A 16,743-nucleotide genomic window follows, 5' to 3' on the forward strand; every position below is an offset into this window, starting at 1 on the left:
TTTAAAATTTATTTTATTGAAGGAACATTGGTTTATAGCATTATATAGTGGTTTCAGTAGTGAGTTTATTGATAGTGGATCTTTCCTTTGGGTAAGTTACTATGAATAATCATATGTTCACAGAAGTTTGGTAATTTTTAACATGTTTATATACATAGTTCTTATGTGTGTACAATGGACACTATAGTCCATTATGTTATCCATACATGGGGACAAAATGGGTATAATAAGGCTTTGGGGCCTTAGAAGGTTTAGTCTCCTGAATTTACATGGCATTCTCAGAAGTGTAGACTAAGACCTGCCATTTTCCATGGAGTTAGTGAGCTGTAGACCATACACATATGAACACACACACACAGTATATATTCTCTAATACTCCATATACATGTCATTAAATAATCAGACTCCTAATCAAGTTACCATGAGATTATAAGTATACTCTTGCATTAGAATTGAAATAATCAAGTATTTCAGTTTTATGTGATCACCTCTGTAAATTCACTTTGATATCTACTTTACTTCTAATTCCCTCCTCACTCAAATCTCCTCTCTTATAAGCTCTACTCAGATAATTCCTTTATTATTTAAAATGACATTTTCATTTCTCACCAAAAAGAAGAAAATCAGATGTAGGCCCCGAGACCTCCATTCTGTCTGAGTCCGAGTTTTGAGGGAGAGACAGAAACGCGGTATCCAGCCCATCCTAGTCCAGACCCCAGGGCTCGGCCTCCAGCTCCTCAGCATCCTTTGTTTGCTGACATTTCTGAGCTTGGTTTCCCCTGACTCAATATCATGCCATAAATAATCTATACTTTTCCTACTGAGGAGAAACACTATCTTTATTATGTATTACTTTCCTAATACATTTAATTCATTTTTTTTCTAGACTTAATTTTTTTATTGTCTGTCCCTTGGATAGTTTCAAAGTATTAGAGTGTTATTTAAATGTGATGTGATATATTGCTATCTGTAGAATAATTTCCTCACTTCTGTTTCTCAAAATTTTCTTAATTTTTTGTCATATACTTATATTTTCCATTATATTTTTGAATTTTTCATTCATGGTATAGCAAAAAAAGGTTTCTTTTAAAAATTATTCATTTATTTACTATTAAATAAAGTAAAATATCTTTACTGAAATATTCCCATATCAAAAGTTTAACATTTTATTTTATTTATTTTTTTTAAAGATTGATTTATTTATTTATACAAGCACTGGGTACAGTCAGAAGTGCGGGAGGGTGAGAGAATTCACCAGAGCCAGAGTGGAGAACAGAACAGCCAGACTGACGAAATACACTACTGAGGGGAACAGCGGGCGGCAGGAGAGGTCTGCGCGTGCCATGTGGGATCCGCGGCCAGGGATTGAACCAGCGCTGCAGCCTAAGGCTGCAGGCAGCTTCACAACCCAGCGCTTAACCGCTGCGCCACCGGGGAGGCCCCAATTTTAAAGTATAAAATTTTAAATTATAAATTTTAAAGTATAAAATTCAGTGGTGTTTTAATATATGCAGAACTACATGTCCATCACCACTATCTAATTGCAGAAGATTAGCATTAGCAGCCATTCTCTCTGCTTCCCAGGCCTTGGTAATCACTAATCTATTTTTCATCTCCATGGATTTGCTTATTCTGAACATGTCATATAAAAGGAATCATAAATGACCTTTGGTCTGGTTTATTTCACTTAGGAAAATCTTTCAAGATTCATCCATGTTGTGGATGAACTTAAGATTCCTTCTAATGGCTGAATAGTATATTCCATTGTATAAATATACATTTAACTGATCTATTCATCTCCTGATGCATATTTTGGTTGTTCTAACTTTTGGACTACTACAGAGCAATGATGCTATGGACTCTTGGGATACACCTAGGAGTGTAATACGGTATCTTCTATGTTTAATATATATATTATTTGAAATTTTATTTTCCTTTTAAAATTGAAATGTAATTGACATAACATTTTAGCTTCAGTTGTAAGAAACAGCGATTTGATATTTGTATATATTGAAAAATGATCACCATAACAAGTCTAGTTAACACCTATCACATATATAAAAGAATCCTTTTTTTGTTGTGAAAACTTTTAAAATTACAACCTTAGCAACCATCGAATACACAATACAGTATAATTAACTGTTGTTCTCATACTGTATACTGAACACTGTAACATTTATTTTATCTGGAAGTTTTCACTTAAAAAATGTGTTTTTACTTTCTTGATGGTATCCCTGGAAGCATAAATATTAAGTTTTGGTGGAATACAAACTTATCTACTTTTTCTTTTGTCATTTGTATTTTTGTCACACCTAAGATACTATAACCTAAAACAAAGTCATGAAGATTTACATATGCAGTACCTTTAAATGTTGTATAGCTTTTACTGTTAGGTCAATGATCCATTTGGAATTAATTATTGAATATGGCATGAGGTTTGGGTCGAAATTCATTATTTTGCATGTGACCATTTAGGTGTCCAGCACCATTTGTAGAAAAAAACTATTCTTTTTCTACTTAACTGTATTGGTATTCTTATCGAAAAATCAGTAAATTACATGAGAATAAGTTTATTTCTCAGTTCTTATTCTATTTCATTTTTGTCTATCCTATTTAAGAACATAATGTCTTGATTACTGTAGCTATGTACTCAGTTTTGAAATAAAAAATGGAAATTCTCCAACTCTGTTCTTCTCAAGATTATTTCAGCTATTTTGGGGTCCATGTATTTCCATATTAATCTTAGGATCCACTTGCCAATTTCTATAAAATGCATCTGAGATTTTAATAGGAATAACTGAATCTAGAGATTATTTGGGGAGTAATGTCATCTTTACAATATTAAGTACTCCAATTCATGAACATGGGATGACTTTTCACTTGTTTCTTTCAATGATGTTTTAAACTTTTCAGTATACAATTATTGCACTCCTTGTGTTAAATCCATTCCTCTCATTCTTTCAAAAGTTATTACTAGTGAAAGAATAAATCTTAATTTTATTCTCAGATTGTTTATTGTTAATGTATAAAAATACAATTGATATCTGGATATTGATCTTGTGTCCTGCAACCTAGCTAACTCAGTTATTAGTTACAATAACTTTTGGTTGGCTTCTTAGGATTTTCTACATAAAAGGTCATGACATCTGCAAATAGAGATAGTTTTACTTCTTCCTTTCCAAGAGAAATGGGTATTTTGAAATTAATTGTTAATACTAAGAAAATCATCAAGTGTTCTTGTTGGACAGGAGAATACACCATGGAATAAATAATCTGAACAATACTGCTGTATTCTGATTCCCATCAAAGGTTGACCCTCTGATGTACTCTGGGTCACATTTCCTTCTCACGTTCTCACTGATGTCATTATTGTAACTATCCTCCCTCTCTCTTCCAATATAAATTTCTGTATGGGTTATTCTTTACAGCATACAAACATGCTCAAATAGTCCTTGACTTTGAGAAAATACAAAAGAAAATTAAAAACCTCCTTGTATTTCATTTCATCCTTTAGCTATAGTACCATTTATCAATTCCTAGTCACAACAAACCTTGACTATTTTTGCTGCTTCCATTGTTTAATCTACCATTCAAAACAATTCATTGTCTCCAATCTGGCCAAGTTCTGGTCAAGGTCATCAATAGCCTCCAAATCTAACAGTTACTTTTCTGTTTTCATCCTTCTGAAAACTCTGAATAGTAAGTATTTGGCCATGTTACTCACTCTTTCTTCCTTGAAATTCTGTATTTTCTCCCTTACTCAGGCAAAATGAGTACCTAACTGGAAAATTCAGGCGTAACTGCCTTTGTCCTGTAAGTCTCCACTAGTTACAAATCAGAGTATTCCTCATGGACAGCTGTACAGACTTTGGGGTCATTTCATTAACCTCGCAATAATGTGGTGCACATTTTGCACAGATCCACCCTCATTACTTTATGTCAAGGTTATCATTATTCAGATTGTGTACCAGCCTTGCTAAGGATAAGACAGTGGTTCCTACGAAACCACTTCAAAGCCCAAACTTGGGCCTCCCTGGTGGCGCAGGCGGTTGAGCGCCGCACTGTGAAGCTGTCCGCAGCCTCTGCAGTGTGGATTTGATCCTGGCCAGCAGGCGAGAATCCCACATGGCGAAGCAGACCTCTCCTGTCTCGCCTGCTGCTCCCCTCAGCAGTGTATTTCATCAGTCTGCCTGTCCTGTTCCCCACTCTGTCTCTGGTGAATCCTCTCACCCTCCTGCACATCTGGCCTGTACCCTGGTTCTTGTACAAAAATAAATAAATCTTAAAAAAAAAAAAAAAAAAGCCCAAACTTGTTCCATGGCCTGAGGTGACTTATGATAGGCCTCTCTCTACCTCTTGCCTAATTTCCCTTAGGTAGCTCCTCTCATACTGGCATTCCTTGTATTTCTAGAATACCCCAGGTTTGTTCCTGCCTTATGACTTTTACACAGATTGTTTCTTCTGGACTTCACCTTCTTCTTGCCATTCATCAAGGCTTAGATATTACGCCCCCACCCATGCCATCTGAAGTGACCCTCCAGTCATTCTTTATCAACTCATCCTGTTTACCATCTGTTATTTATTGTTAATTCATATATTGCTTTGTGGTTTTAACTTCCCATGCTGGAATGTAATGATCGAGGTCAGTAAGTTGCAGCAGTTGGAATCCCAAATGAGAGCTGGTAAACAGCAAAATTCTATTGTGAACAAAGTTCCAAATAAGAGTCATTACAGGAAGAGTTGCCATATATTCTTTAAAAAATTGATGGGTTATTAAAAATACACACACAACAACCTAAACCAAACTAAGAATCACTCTAAAGATCAAGTCAGCAGAAAAGTGAAAGATAAGTTTCAAAGCTGTAAGATAACACTCTTAGGTGAAAATAATCCAAATTGTGGAATGTTATGCTCACCAAGAGATTAGTTCTCATGGGCTATGCTCTGAGCTCACAGCTATTGCAGCTGTGAATGTCAAAAAGATTCTGGAAATGATCAGGAAATAAGGACAAAAAAGGAAAATATGCTGTCTCTGTACAGTACCATGATCTGCCTGCACCTCTTATCTCTAAGAATGGTTTCAAATGCTATACACCAAAGGTGACTTCACAGAGCTGACACACTTGGGGATAGGAATCCAAAGTCAATAGATGAGGAATTGTGTGATGGTAGAATTCAAAATGAATATTCATTGTCAATAATCTAGGGAATATATGATTTAAGTTTATGATATCAAGGAAGACATATACTCTCATCTTTATCAGATCCCAGGGCTTCAATAGTAGAACAAATACCAGGATAAACAGACACTTTTTTTTTTTTAAACAGACACTTTTAAAAGGAAATTTTCAGGTAACAAAAAGGAAATAGTGCCTTATACATTTATGGAACATACTATGTTAAGAAACAGAAAAAATGAGAACACCCACATTTGTGTAAAATCTGTTAAAGTTTTCATATCTATTTTTAACATTCTAACCCCCACAGATGTAAGCATTTTATTATCATCACTCTATTTTACAGATTTGAAAACAAGGCTCAGGAAGTGACCCTGGTAATAAATAACAGAAGTGGAATTTAAAATGATCAGAACTTCAATTTTTTAAAAAAACCTTTCCTCTTTTCTATGCCACTTCTGGGAAATTATAAGCAAAAATTCAAAGGCTCAAAAAATGCTTAGAAATGGTTCTAGATTATAATTCAATAAGGAGCCACAATGGAAGCTGCAAAACATATGAGCCTTTCAACCAATGTCAGGGTGTCAGTTACACTGAACCTACTCATAGTAGAAACCTGGGCTGGATAGAAAGATGATTAATTTGTCCCAATGTTATGATTTTATATTTTAGCAAACAGACTCATAAGAATTTGACTTTAAAAGTAGTTCCCTACATACTTTTATTATTGCTGTCAAAATCTCCTAGCACTTTCTGAGAAATGTGACACAATCTGTGAAGACACTGAGCTTTGTTGGGATCTGCCATAAATACCTACTCAAATTGACCATTTGATTTTCTCACAGGCTAAGGAACTATTATACAGAAATGACTATCACTGAGGGATTTAGTTATAATTTTCCACTTTCCATAGTATAATTTGGTGTTTGAGAAGGTCAAAAGAAAAAAAATGATGACCTTAATTTGCTGGAAGCATCTATACAATCATACCTTTCATTATAGGAACCACTGCAGGTTAATGCTTTATGAAAAATGATCTTCTCATTCTCTCTTTCAAGCTAATAATCAACGAGGAACACAGAAATGGACTGCTGGTCCTTGGACCAAAGACCTTAATAATCTTCAATGGGCTTTGACATATCATCACATCCTCCTAAGTCACTGGTATTCCCATCACCAAAATATCAGCCTTGGGTGGCTCCCTAAACCCTAAAATTAGATGATTTTAATGATTCTCTAATCTCTAGCGTCAACTTCTCTTTTAAGGGATATTTGATATTTCTGCCCATTATGAGACAGTAATGCTTCATCCCTACAAGACCAAGACTTATTTCAGTGCTCCTGCTTCCGGCCATCACCATCTTTTGTCATGTTGCTATAAGATGTACAGAGCTGTGCTTGAAGGGACAGTCCCAGAGGCACACATACCCTTTCCAGATTATAGTTCTGATGATCCCATCTTTCCATTCTCCTCTCTGAGCTTGTGATAAGTATATAACTGAGCAGCATAATCAAGTATATAACTGAGCAGCATAATCATATTTTCTGCCATTTTCAGTAGGTGAATTATTCAATACCTTTTACACTGGAAGATTGTTTGTATGCAATGGTCACAAAATCATTTCAGCTTTATTTTCACTTTCAGCCCTGTCATTGCTTGAATTGATATTACTGCAGAACCACATCTGTTACCAAAGCCAAAACCTCATATTAAAGCCATATTCCCCTTTAGGAAATCAGGGTTTCCAAAGAAGGAAAGTAAGGCTGCAAAATACAGGGTTACATATTTCCAGCACATCAGCAGAAATCTCTCTACCTATAAACACAAGGTTGGAAGAGCTTAATGGCATTTGTGAAATACTGCTTTAAAATATTTTAAAATCCCAAAGTTCAATTGCATTTTTCTAATCCAACAAAAATATGATGAAAGTAGCAGTAGCTCTGTGTTGTTGATATAGGCATCTTTCACATTCCTGGAATGAGCAGCAGCTTGATAGCTTCAGTTACCACAGTGTTATTTAACTCTGTAAAGTGAACCTAGGACACTGTTTCACCTGCCTCAAATCACAAATGCAAAAATAAGGATCTAGAGTTCAGAAATTTGGTTTCAACTGAGCTTTTTCCCTGGAATTCTCATGGTCCTCAACTGAGCTTCCTGCTCCTTCCAACTGCTTGGAGTTTTATCAAACATTTTATTTGTATTTTAAGTAAGTTCCAAAGACAAGTAGCTTTCAAACTATTGCATGAAGGAAAAAAAGGAGTAATAACCAGCAGGAATATTTCAACTTCTGCAGATATAGACAGAGAAGGCTTATGTGAACTGTGCAGAGTGCTGAAAAGCACCACATCAATCCCCTTCTTCACATACAGAATAAGCTAACAAAGGACATTTGCAGGGCCTCCCTGGTAGCGCAGGGGTTAAAGTCAGCACTATCAAGCTGTCGCCAGCCACTGCAGCACAAATTTGATCCCTGGCCAAGGAGCTAGCTCACATGGCCCAGCAGATCTCTCCTGTCTTGTCTGCTGCTCTCCTCAGCAGTATATTTCAGTCAATCTGCCTGTTCTGCTCCCCACTCTTTCTCTGGTGAATCTTCTCACCCCCACACCTCTGGCCTGCACCCCAGTTCTTGTATGCATAAATAAATCTTGTTTTAAAAAGGACATTTCCATCTCTTTTATAAAAAAAAGAAATAAACCAGCAATCATTATTTAGGCAGATGGACTTTAAAGAGTAACAGTAGATATATTAAAAGACCTAGTTAAAACCATGCTATTGGGATTTCATCTGATATATATGCCCTGAGGTTTTTCCTAAGTTTTTTTTTTTCCCTAAAGCATTAGGATGAAAGTAAAGTTGTACAATAATTACAATTTAATTGAATTAAGTAACTATAAATAGTTGAGGTATACATCAGTGTTCTTTACATTCTAATTTTCAGCTCAGAGAGTTAATTTGTACACAAATTATCTTCCTAAATACCACTCTAAAAATACCAGCTTTGTATTTTACAAAATACACATATGCCATTAAACATCTTTTAGTATAGTGATGCAGCAAATTGCATTTAAAGGTACCAACAATCTCTGTTCACAACCTGCTTTCAAAAACCAAGAATATATTTTAAAAGTAATCTTAAGTTAGATTTTTATTAAGAAACTTACAGAAAAATGCTAGAAGTTGAGACCTGCTATAGAGAAAATTGGTAAGAAAATAGGATGAATATATTGAGTTGATCTGAAGGTGCTTCTTTCCTGAAGAATTGGACAAATATTTTTTGGCCAAAAGAATATTTTCCCCTATATTTCAAAAGGAAATTTTAAGGTAATAAAAAATCTACATACCAAATAGTCCTTGATTAATACTTAGGTAACATATTTTATTAAAATATAAATTTTAGGTAGAAAGTACTAAGTAGAAATGCAAAACATACAGAAGAAAGCTGGTATTTTAAGAGTGGTATTTATGAAGATAATTTTATACAAATTATTATAATTCTCTAAGATGAAAATTAGAATATAAAGAACACTGATATATACCTGGACTATTTACAGTTATATAATTCAATTAAATTGTAATTACTATATAACTTAACTTGCATTTTAATGTTTTAGGGAAGAAAATCTGCAAGTATATCTATTGATACAAAAAAAGATTCAGTCAATTGAAAGAACAGAGAAATGACAGGTGAAGAATTATCCTGTTTGTCTGTAAGATTTCCTTTCATCTGTGAACTGATGACCCAGTGCTGGGGGTTAGTTTCACTTCCAGTTCTAACACCAGTGATTTCCTTTAGAGTAACATGCTCATCATCTTTTACTGAAACATGCTGTCTGCTATAACTAGTTCCAACAATAATCTTCAGCTTCTACATGGGAATCAGGGATGAAGGAAGTGGGAGAGACATGTGGTGCACAGGCAGGAAAAGGTGTGCATGACATAAGGTCACCGGCTTCCAGGAAGCCTGCTAACAAAACTGACTGAGAGATGTCTCAAAGGCTGAAGTCTAAGAATCGAGCTAAAGCTAGAATTTGGCATTTCAGATAAACTTTTCAGTTTATCAAAAAAAAAGCCTTTATGACAAATGAAAACCACGTTAGAAAGATACACATGAAACCTTTCTAAAGGGTTCATCAAATAAATAATAAAGGGTCCTGTTAGGTTCATAAAGATGGAAAAGTGCTGTAAAACTGTAATATAAGGGTATAAGTTTCTCTACTTGGGTGTTTTTATGTATTTGTATTATCCCCTCTAATGAAGAAAATTTTTAAGTACTGAAATTACTTTATTGACTGTAAAAAAGGGAAGACTTAATTTAAAAAAAGTTTTAATAGGAGGATCTTAAAAGGTAGATTTCTAATTTTTGTGGTCATATGTCACTGCTAAAGAAATGTTCATCTGTAGGTGGTACAGAGGGATGTCACTTTGCTTACTAATCAATGAAAACCCAGTAAACCAACAAATATTTATTGAGGAATATGATTTTACTCTTAAGAAACCAAGTAAACTTAGTTTTGAGAAGCCAGGGAAACATGCATGGAAAACCCAACAAAAATATGAAACCACTCTTAAGTGCTAAAACTATTTGGCAGAGACACCTAAGTACCGTAGGGTTAGTTAAAATTTTTTGATGAACAAAGACCTAAGAAGGAATAACCAATATTATCAGATAAAACCAAATCAAACTTGCATGATCATTCTAGTCCTCAAGGAGTTTAAGCTTGCAGGCTGAGGTTACAGGTATTCAGCGACCCTAAGACATTGCAGAACTTTGCAAACCACAAAGAGGGAGAGCTCTCATCTTGCTGAAGGTGATCAAGAAGAACAGGGCAAAGGTGGCATCTGAGCTGTCCTCAAAGGAGACATTCCAAGCAAAGAGAGAGAATCAGAACATACAATGAAAGATGAGTTTGGGCAAACATAAATTATGGGTGGGGGAGGTAATGAGGGTAGATGCTGGAAAGACAGATGGCAGCCAGGCTGCTCAAGGCTTCAAAAGCCAAGAAAAGCAGCATTTTAATTTAATTTGGTAGGTAGTGGTGTCCCAACACTGATTTTTGGGCACAGGCATCTTTAGAGAGAAGAGCCTACACTATACCGTTTTTAAGCTCCAATTTTGAGACCTTATCTTCTTCTGGGGAAGAGTCCTAATACTTATACCCTTCATCCAACTTCTCAGGAATCTCTGAATCATTGCCCAAATTGCTCTATCAACAGTTCTATAGGCCAGGCCACTCTATGAACTCCAGGAGTCATAGCTAAGGGAGAGGTTTTCAGTACTGGGTAAGATAGAGTGGGGATAAAATGCAGTGGTATGAATCAATCATCACAAAACTGCAGTCCATTTCTACATGATGAACCCCTCCTTTAGGTTGTTCTTGGCCAAGGTCACTATCCCTGGGACTGAAGGGTTGGGGGGTAGATCCAGAATCCTTCCCAGATATAAGCCATTTCAGCTTCTCTCCAAGGTCTGCAGGTAAAGGCATCTTATTTATCTCCCCTTCCAGCTTATCCCCAACCAGTTCTCACCAATACCAGTAACACTCTTTACTTTCCAGAGGCAAGTATCCCCATCTACAAAGACATCTGAAAAAAGGCCTAATGAAAAGCCTAAAAGGTAGGATTGCTACCAAAGGAAGGCCCCAGCAATTACAGAGGAACTACCACATAATATTCATGCAGATTCTGACACATAAAGGAATACTTTTCTATAATTGACTTGCTTTCTTTTTATTTCACAGGTTAATCCCAGGATACTTTGCTGTTTTAAGGAGAATTCTACTATTAGAAGGAGCCCAAATTAGCAGGAATACACAGTATTTCCTTTCAGGATTCAATCATATGACCACAGGAGAAATAAATGGATGGAATTTAATTTTAATTAAAAAAAAGCAGGAAAGTATTTTTTTTAAACAGAAGATTTAAGCACAATTTCTTATAATTTAAAAGTTTACACACACTTTTGAATTAAAATTTGGATCCTTCTGCAGTTTCTAAACATCTATGAATAGTCATACAAATGTAATCTAGAAGAAATGGAAGTGGAGAAAGATCCTCCTTATGAAGAAAGTTAAATGAAACTGCAGGAAATCATGTTGGTATAAGTTCTACATTTACATGCTTCATATTGTCAGATAATTTGGCCATAAAAACTTATGTGTTATTAATACATGGGGAAGAACAAACCCTTGGAAGGGAAGGGACAAATAAAGAGAGGTAACTTGCAATCTGCCAGAATTACGTAATGGTGAAAGGGTGGAGAAAACCCAATTTGCAGAGTGAGAGTTATTTTAAGTTGCCAAGCAATTCAACTATTCTGTTTCCAGGTGTGCAATGCCTAACATGCCCAAACAATTGACAGTGACTTCTGACACTCCTTATTCTACAGTGTCTACACGACTGACAGAGAGAAAATTTAAAAACACAATTCAGGAAAAAATAGGTCAGAACAATCATTTTCTTTGAGGAACAACAGAACATGAAGCTACTTGGTTTGGCCATCTCATTGTGTGGAACCTGGATGACCTACCACTTCAGGTTTCCTCCTGCCCATTGGTATTACAAGCTATCTGATGGTGCTGATGTCTTTACTTTTGTCTAGGGACTTTGTTTTATCTTTGCTGAGAAAAACTTGAAAGCTCTGGATACAAGGAGAACTCTGATAATACAGAAATAGATGTGATCTGTGTTTTTTTTTGTATATAGTTGTAGCCCCTGATTCTAATCTGTCATTGGAGACACTGTAGACATTCAAGAAATAACTGCTGACTTCAGAAATAAATAAGGCAGTATGTCAGGACATCAAAATGATATATAAATGGTATCTATAAGTCACAATTTACACCTTCTTCTTCTCAGCTTGAATCCCACCCATATTAAAAAAAAAAACCTAGTTGGAATGTTATTCCGATTAAATTCCAAATAATTCGATATTTATTGACCAGCCACTAAATCTGCACGGCTGTTCGGGAAAAGACCCAAACAAGGCTAAGACAAGGTTTTCTGGATTGGAATAATCTTTTCTTTCTTGGAATACTATCACCTTTATTACCCGACACATCACTGTCACTTTCTTGCTCCTTGATGCTAATATTTGTTCCAGAGTCTTAGGCATGTGTGTACATGCATTGAACATTGCACTTCTCTCTCTTGGATCAAACTTTTTCTGCCAAAAATATCCTCTTGCCACCTTTTACATTTAAATAGAAATTTCCCAGTCACTCAAGTTTAGTGCAAATACCACATCTTTTTTGAAGTTTTTCTTTCCCTGTGCAGAATTGTTTCACTATAACAGCTGTGGAATTCCAAAAGTACAATTTGCATTTTAAATTAACCCTCTCTCCTAGTTGATTGGTGAGTAAGACTAGGGATGGTATCCAACTCATCTTTCTACTGAGCTAGCACCATTTCTATTATGACTGTAAACCACTGGCAGTTCTACAATTTCTTGATGGAGTTAGGAAACAGACATCAGACTAAAGGAATAGAAATGGATGGGTGACTATTCTTAAACATTGCATTAGCAAGGTCCTTTATATAGACTAATAAAACATCAGTTTTCATATAAAAGAAGGAACTGGAAATACTAATGAAGGCTTTCAGCAAAGTTACTGTCCTACCAGTTTAGTGAACTGAATTAATGAATGCTTGAAAAACAGTGATACCTTGCTACATAGATCCTTTGGGGGAACCAAGCTTCTAACAAAGTTATTCCAGAAGATGTTCCACTTCTTTCAATAACTCAGAAAGGAAGAAGTGAGGATGTGACATCAAACTGGGTACAAGCTTGTTAAAGCACGCTGTGGTTCAGCATGAAAGGGCCACATTCTTGGGATTCAAATGGCGGAACAAGCATACGTGTACATGCGTGTATCTCTTCAAAGGCATGGCCCTGTGGTTATCATTTCACTGGCCAGGAATTATTCTAAGAAATTTTAATAACTCTTCCAAGGCAAATGGGAAAGTCTCAGAACAACCTGTTTTGCTTGGAGGAGAATTTAGAGGAGAGGAGCAAGGAAAACAGTAGGAGAAGAAGGGGCTCTCCCTCCGTGCTACTCTTGGTAAGTAAAGCCAAGGTAGGAAGAATTTCATGAGACTGGGAGCAAGCGCCTTTGGTAAGAGAGGTCTTGATGGTGCCACTGAGTTACACCCTTGCCATTAGTAGAATTACCAGATGTCTTGTGTCTTCAATTAATACAATTGAAAGGGTAGGAATATAGACTTCTTGTGTAACTCTTCTGTTCCTAGAGATGTTCCATGGGCTCTTGATAGGCAGATGTGGAATCAAAAAATCAGAATCACAGCCATGTGTACACATGCACAAGGAGAGCATGAGGCTGTGATCCAAGGCCTCTCCAGTCCTACTGTCAGCTGTGAACTCTAGCTCCTCCGAGATTCCATCCTTTTATATAAATAGCAGTAAAAACCTCCTATTTTTCCATGCAGGATTGTTAAAAAGTTAAATTATACACATAAAAGCGCAATGAAAATGGTAAAGAGAGTTATGTAAAAGTTGAGGCATTATGACCTCATTATGCCCTTATAAAACTTGGTCTTGTGTGTCTGGTTAAGATAATAGGAATTATAAAAATGAACAGAACTGAATTGGATTGTTTCAGATATGAAATAGGAATCTCCAAATGCATGTTTTAGATTCACAGGGCAAAGAACCAAAGAACAAAATGAGGTCCTTGGCCTCCAGTTAGCAAAGAAAGGGTATGTACACATTCCTAAGATCTTCCAGTTTATCTACAGAAAAACAGCTGAGGATTTCTCCAATCCTTAAGTTCTTAAGTAATCACAAATTCATTTATAAATGGAAATGACTATTTTTTCCTCAATTTTATACTAAAATCTATCTTTTAGATGATTTAAACTGAATAGGAGAAAGGGGGGAAGCAATATAAAAAGAATATTTTATAAGGAATATATCCATCAAATAATCAACATATTTAGAAAAATCAAAATAGCTTAAGATATGCTGGAACTTTTTTCTTGTTATTTGTTTTTATAGATCTTGGTGAAGGACTTCAAAAATAAATACACTGGGTGGGAGGAAGGAGCACAGGGGACTGAGGTGATGGTGCACAGGTGCATTGGTGAAGGAAATTCTATAGGGACTACACCTGAGGGGGTGGGGGAAAGCAAATATTGTTTAAAAATGAACAATGATGTAAAAAAAAAACCACATCATCCTAAGTTTGAAAAGTAAGTCACTTACCACACAACAAAGTCAAAATCAGAGAAGAAGGGCTCTAGAAGTCTCTGAGATTATGAATTACAAATGAGTCCTAAATTGCACCTTGTCCCTGGGCTCTAGCCCTTTGATGCTCATATCCTTCACTGGGATTCCTGGGCATGGAGTTGGGCTCCAGGCAGAAAACTTGACTGAGTCAATACTGGGGCTTTGAAGGATGCTTTGCTGGTCTAAGCCTTTTATTTTCACCAGTGTCACTTTCATCGTTGGGGCACACCCTACATATTTTTTGGTGGCATGCCCATGGTACAAGAGTTCTCACCCCCTGCCTCATGACCATGGACCCATGCATGGCCTTTGAGCGGATGAAACGCAGTAGTCTTAATGTAGCAAGCAGATTAGAAGAAAAAGAACCTGAGTGCAGAGTTTGTGAATTAGTGATACATTTTTTAAGAACCTTGTAGACTGTATTCAGCAACCACAACTGGGAATTTTCCCAGGTAAGGGAAAATAATAAGATGAAAGATAAGAATTTAACTAAAGGTATTGCTTTGTACAAATTCCTACAATTATTAATTTTTTTTGCAATCTTTTTGAGCATTCTCAAAGATAATCATTCATTTAAGTCTCTAATAATGTCATATATTTATTCGTTTCTGTTAAGGTACTCTATTAAGGTCCTTGTGGTTACATGTTTCTGATTTTTTCATTAAGTACGTATATTGTTAGCAGTCAATAAAGTAATTTACGCTGCAGGTTATATATTTTCCCTGGTCTGTTTTATTTCCCCTAGTTCTGATATTCATCTCTATCTAGGAAGGACTCCAGCAGAAATGGATAAGAACAGAAAGGATACATCTGTAGGTCTGTCCCTGTGAAAAATACTAATGGGGTTATGTGACACCTATTATTACTGAGGTTTGGCTTTATGGCATTACTTTAAAAGAAATGAGCAATTTTATGGTTTCCAGAGAATATCTCACATATCTGTGTAGTTGCTTCAAACAGAGTAAAAAAATTTTCACATACTCCTATGATGAGATCATTGGGGACAACTTTTTTTTTTCCTCTTAAAGAAGACAACAGGCTTCATGCATTGAAGGGCTGTACCTGAAAAAATCCATGTTATCCGATGTACCAATTCTCCACGGTCCCCCCACCACCCCCATCTGACACAACAGGGAGGAGGTGTTTCCCAAATGATCACCATCCTGAGTCATCAGGCAGTCTGGCCACTCCCAGAGAACCTGAAGGCAGTTTTTTCTCCATAGACTCCCAAATCCCCACACCCCCTTCCCACTAAGAATGCTTAAAGTTCTTCCAAAACAGCACTTAGGGGCTCGAGTCTGTAAGGCAGCATCCTGTGGTCCTGAGGTCTTACAGGACAATGACCACCTCTGATATACCTGGGTCCCCAGACCTATCCGGAAGCAGAGTTCAAAAAGTGTCAAGTAAAAGGACACTGATTATCAAAAATGAACACAGAAATGAGACAGATGAAGATGTGGCTGACTGCTTTCAAAGGTTTATCTATAAATTTCAAATGCAAAATTTACAGGGGCAGTTTCACAAATGGAGATGAATGCAGACACTTCACACCTAATTAGCATTATGAAATGCAGAAAACAAAAAGTCTAGTTGTGGTTATTTTCAATAACAAAGTATATAAATAAACTGACTTAGAAGGAAATAATTACTATGGTCTATCAATATATACTATTCAAGAATAAACCCCCCTCTCAGCAAGCACATTGGTTGAGACACTGGAATATATTAGGAACTGCACCTAAGGCTGGGCCCCTTTCCACTTCCCATTATCCACTTCACTTTTGCCTCCTTGTTTTCTGATGAGTTGGTATGCTGAGACCAAGCAAACTGATTTTAAAATTAGCTTAGTCAAATAAAATAAGAGAAAAACTGTCAGCAAAAACAAAACAGACACCAGCTCCCCCAACACCTCTCCAACATAATATATACATCCCAAATATAAATGTGACTAATACTCCATTGCAAAACAGTTACATCTCTAACAACAGAATGCAATCCAAGATGACTTAACTCGTGTACAGCAAAGAACAGTCCATGATTTTTTAAAGATAAGTAAGCTCTCGAGCTTACAGACACTGACGAAATATCCTTACTTGGTTTCAGTTCAAGACAGTCAACAGAGAAGGTCTACTAAATTTAGACTCTGGGTTGATTTCATCACTAACCTGTCCTCCTGATGGAGGTCTCTGTGGACAGAAGAAAGCAGGCACAGGGATGCCACACTGGGCTGGTACCAACTTATTTAACAGGCACAGGCTGCAGCCAAAAATGGTCACAAAGACAGCTCTGCTAGACTGAGAGCACCTGTAGGTATTACAGGTTCT

General features: G+C 36.3%; 1 protein-coding gene and 1 long non-coding RNA gene across 3 annotated transcripts in view; one reads left to right on the top strand and one right to left on the bottom strand.

The window, feature by feature from the left end:
• Window positions 1-11,123, top strand: part of LOC119243109 (uncharacterized) — a 32,761-nt gene extending 21,638 nt beyond the window's left edge. The window contains exon 3 of the long non-coding RNA XR_005124637.2: window positions 10,917-11,123. This is a non-coding gene — a long non-coding RNA (uncharacterized LOC119243109). The remainder of the gene's footprint in view (window positions 1-10,916) is intronic.
• MAPRE2 (microtubule associated protein RP/EB family member 2) overlaps window positions 1-16,743 on the bottom strand; it is a 146,779-nt gene that overhangs the window by 40,275 nt on the left and 89,761 nt on the right. The gene's annotated exons all lie outside the window — the stretch shown is intronic.

This window comes from Talpa occidentalis, unplaced genomic scaffold, assembly GCF_014898055.3.
Source record: "Talpa occidentalis isolate TD23 unplaced genomic scaffold, MPIMG_talOcc4v2.1 talOcc4.13, whole genome shotgun sequence".
Classification (NCBI taxonomy): Eukaryota; Metazoa; Chordata; class Mammalia; order Eulipotyphla; family Talpidae; genus Talpa; species Talpa occidentalis.